The 4727-nt window shown below is 34.0% G+C and overlaps 1 long non-coding RNA gene across 1 annotated transcript; it reads left to right on the plus strand.

Annotated features, from left to right (window-relative positions):
* Positions 1-450: 450 nt before the first annotated feature.
* LOC127746768 (uncharacterized) lies at positions 451-2742 on the plus strand. The gene is made up of 4 exons (XR_008008480.1): positions 451-737; positions 1098-1207; positions 2174-2247; positions 2425-2742. It is a non-coding gene; the product is annotated as an uncharacterized LOC127746768 (long non-coding RNA).
* The last annotated feature ends 1985 nt before the right edge of the window (positions 2743-4727 follow it).

Raw genomic sequence — 4727 nt, forward strand, 5'->3', positions numbered from 1 at the left:
AAGGTTTTTTAAAATTTAAATTCTTTTAAAAAAAAATAATAATTCAAAAAATAAAATAAATTATATTAATTTAAAAAAGCGTTTAATGTCAAAAATTAAAACACGTATAAGTGTCATTTCGAGACCTTCAAATAAAAAATTAAAAAACTCATTGTTTCTAATAATTTTCTCATTAACACTCCCAAATATACCTAGCCATACCTACTAGTAACCCTAATTCTAACTTAGTAACTCCACAGTCTCTACTCTCTACTCTCTAGTGCTCTAATCCTCAACACGAAACTCCACTCCTCCCTCTTCTCTGCTATCGACGCCACCGGACAGCACCATTGCGGAGGCACAACCCTTTCCTCTTCCTCTCCCTTCTGTCAAACGAACTCCTCTCTCTTCTCCGCCGTCGATGAACTCCTCTCTCTTCTCCGCCGTCGATGAACTCCTCTCTCTTCTCCGCCGTCGATGAACTCCTCTCTTTCTCCTCTGTCAAACGAACTCCTCTCTCTTCTCCGCCGTCGATGAACTCCTCTCTCTTCTCCGCCGTCGATGAACTCCTCTCTCTTCTCAGCCTCTCACGCGGTGTCGTGACCCTTTCCTCTCGATCTCCCTTCTTCGTAGCTCTTCTCTCTGTCCTCCTCCACGGCGCCACGGACCAGTGTTCGCCGTTGTCCTCCCGTACCACAGCTGCCGTCGTCCTTCATCCACAATAGCAACATGCACCAGAAATGGAGCCTCCGTGTCAGGTTGGTTATATTTTTTATTGTTGATTATTGTTCTTTTATTTCTTCACTGATGGCTTCTGCTATTTTTTTTGAAATCGTAGTGATGATTTAGGGTTTGATTTTTGTTCTGTTTATTTATTTTCTTTGTTTATTTTTTGTTTTGTTTATTAGGATTTTTATTTTTTAATTTTATTTTGAATTTTTGTTTCTATGATTCTAATTTTTGATATTCTGTTTGTGAGTTTGTTGTTATGATTCTGATTTTTTAATTTCTATTTTTATGATTCTATTTCCTTGATCATAAGATGTTTCTGCACGGGTAAGAAAATAACAAGTCTATGTCCAGGGATTATAGTTATAATGTGTTATGTTTCATTACAGAAAAAAAGATCATCCAATGCAGTGTAAAAGAAAGGTTTTAATTTAATTTTGATGATACTAGAATTATGAGAGAAGCATGGAGGAATGAGTCTAATCCTGATATCTGCAAGGTAAATAATTTTGCTTGACTTTAAAGTAGTGGCAAAAATTTGAAATTTTCTATTTCATAACTCATGTTTGATTTTTGCTAGGTAGAAATATTCTTACATAAATCTTCTACTTGCTTATTTCATGTTATTTGGAAACTATTGTTTGTGTTTTTCCTAGAAGAAGTTATACAAAGTTTGTCAATTGTGTCCATGTGTCATGAGAACATACAACTGAACTTGATCAGCTGGGTAACTTAGAAATCTGTTACTTCTTATTTATTTGGGGGTTGGTCTTTCTTGTTGGTCTCATGATCTATATTTTCAACTTTTATAGTTTCAATAGGCACTGTGTTTCGTCTTTAACCTTTACACATTGAAATTTCACTTTGCATGCTTTCCACGTTCGAGGATCGGAGTTGGCCTTTACCTTTTCTTTTTGTCTTTGAAAAATAAATTTTATTACAAGAGAATTTGTGATTCTTAGTTCTTCTCATCTTGTGAACAACTTGACTTATTTGGCTCAATGTTACTGATACAATAGTTTGGAATACTCTTATTATGGACACATGTCATAGAAAAAAGCATATTTCTTTCTTGACAAATTTTGTTATAGATTGAGAAAGTAGTCTATCCACTTGGATTTGATGATGAAAGCTCATATGCTAGTCTATTATGAGATCTTAATCTACTGCAATTTTATGGATGTTAATAATCTTTGGTTTATACTATGTAGTTGGTAATAATAATAAGAATGTCGAGCCCCTTATTTTTGCATAGTAACCAGGTGCAATGTCTATATTGCCTAATTTTCAACTAGCAGGCATAATCTAGATCCTTCATCTTAATTACTAATATTTGCTCGAAGAGAAGATGCTTTTGTTCAACGATGTACTGTTTGATATTGTATCTTCCTTTTTTCTGGTAAAATACATTACTTACAAGAAGAAACTGCTTACCTACTTTGTGCTCGTGTGATGATTTGTTTAGCTACATAGGAGTTCTTCAGATGTCTTACTATACGTCAACAAATGCACAGAAATACCACTCTTCCTATTTTAAGGGTAAGCATTTTATATTTTGTTCTTGAAATTGTAATTTTATTGCTTCTTTTTCTGCTCATTGGAAGTGATTTTTGTGACCTTTAAACTGCTATTTTTTGGTAGAATATATTGATTGGTTAAGTAGTTTATAATCTTCTTAGGCTTATCTTCTTTTCATTTTCTTGCTCATGCTTCCAGGTTTACTAAAATAGATGATTGTCATCATATTTTGTGCACAATAATAAAAAGAAGAATGATGGAGAAAATAATATTTCTACCTTGCCCAATAGTATCAAAACAAATCAACCAACTATGTTTGCGAATATAGATACTAATGTAGATAACCTACAGTTTTGAAGAAGCAAGTATGCAGTTTAATACATTTACCACATTGTATCAATTGCCAAGTCTTAGGTGGTGTTTATTTGTATTTTTCATTTTTTTAAATTTTCAATGTGCAATAAGGAACTGTAATATATAATGTATAATGAATTTTATAAAAGTAGGATCACATTTGTGCAGCTAGACTGAAACATCTCTAAATAAGTGAGTGAATATTTACTTTTATATGATATTGTAACTGAGCCTTTAGTTTTGATGTTGATGAACTAATTATATTTGTATGTATTATAATCTTTTAGTTCAATGACTAAAATAAGAAATAATGAGGTTTATTTTAGTATAGCGACAAAAATTGGTATTCTAAACTCGTTGATGATGGTGACAAATCAAAAACTCTATTGCGACTAAAAAATTTGAGATACCTATCAATACTAGTTTAAAAGGAATTTGCAATGACATTTGGCGATAGGATTGCAACTAATTGACTACATATTATTTCCTAGCAAGTTAGCGACTACTTCATAACTCTACTTTCTCATTTAGGATAGCGTTGGTTTAGCGACAAAATTCTGACAAATTTGATTAAGGATTTTCAAAGATTAGCTATAGATTTGCCACAAAATGTGATAGATTTTCGACCATATTAGCGAACATTTTGCGACGAGTTAGGTTTGAAAAAATTCCTCGCTAATTAGCGTCAACTAAGCATTCCATTTTGTCTACGAAGTTAGCTTGCTTTTAGCGATGAGTTTGCTGCACTAGAGTTTGTCGCTAACTAGCAACTACCGTTTAGTCTATTTCTTCTATAGAAGTAGCTTTTCCTTTAGTGATGGTTTTGCGACTATTTATTCGGTAGCTAAAAAGTTTTTCAATGAATTAGCCACTGTTGTATTTGCCTCACAAATCTGCGACTTGTAATTAGTGAGAAAAGCATCAGTTGCTAGGCAGTAGCTAATTTATCACAAATTATATTTTGCGTTAGATTAGCGATGATTTTATGACTCTTTTTGTGGTAGCTAATCAGCCATATTCTTGTAGTGTCCTGGAACAATCATGATGTAGAGAATTATTGAAAACTCCCATGGACATTACTAAAGAACTTGAAGATTCTTAAATCTAGTGAATTTTGTTGTGCTGCATGTTCTCAAGGAAAGCTAATTTTAAGGCCATCACAAATAAAGATTAGATTTGAGTTCCCTGAATTCCTAGAAATGATTCAAGGCGACATATGTGGACCTATTCATCCACCATGTGGATCTTTTAGATATTTTATGGTTCTAATAGACGCATCTTCGAGATGGTCACATGTGTGCTTATTGTCTTCTCGCAACCTAGTGTTTGCGAGATTACTTGCTCAAATTATTCGATTAAAAGCACAGTTTCTAGAAAATCTAATCAAAGCCATTCGTCTTGATAATGATGGTGAATTTACTTCCCAATCTTTTAATGCTCATTGTATGGCAAACGGAATAAGCGTTGAACATCTAGTAGCTCATGTACACACACAACATGGGTTAGCAGAATCACTTATTAAATGCCTCCAATTAATTGTTAGACCCTTACTTATAAGAACAAATCTTCTAACCTCGGCTTGGGGGCATGCTATTTTACATGCTGCAACACTTATTCGTTTGAGGCCAATAAGTTACCATCAGTTCTCTCCTATGCAATTAGCTTTTGGCCAGCAGCCAAATATTTTTCATTTAAGAATATTTGGGTGTGCGATATATGTTCCCATAGCACCACCTTCTCACACCAAAATGGACCTGATGAGCAGATAATTTGTACGCTTTTTGGTATTGTTTTTAGTATGTTTCTAGTATGTTTTAGTTAGTTTTTAGTATATTTTTATTAGTTTTTAGTTAAAATTCACTTTTCTGGACTTTACTATGAGTTTGTGTGTTTTTCTGTGATTTCAGGTATTTTCTGGCTGGAATTGAGGGACCTGAGCAAAAATCTGATTCAGAGACTAAAAAGGACTGCAGATGCTGTTGGATTCTGACCTCCCTGCACTCGAAGTGGATTTTCTGGAGCTACAGAAGCCTAATTGGCGCGCTCTCAACGGCGTTAGAAAGTAGACATTCTGGGATTTCCAGCAATATATGATAGTCCATATTTTTCCCAAGATTTGATGGCCCAAACCGGCGTTCAAAGTCACC

This window comes from Arachis duranensis, chromosome 4 (assembly GCF_000817695.3).
Source record: "Arachis duranensis cultivar V14167 chromosome 4, aradu.V14167.gnm2.J7QH, whole genome shotgun sequence".
Classification (NCBI taxonomy): domain Eukaryota; kingdom Viridiplantae; phylum Streptophyta; class Magnoliopsida; order Fabales; family Fabaceae; genus Arachis; species Arachis duranensis.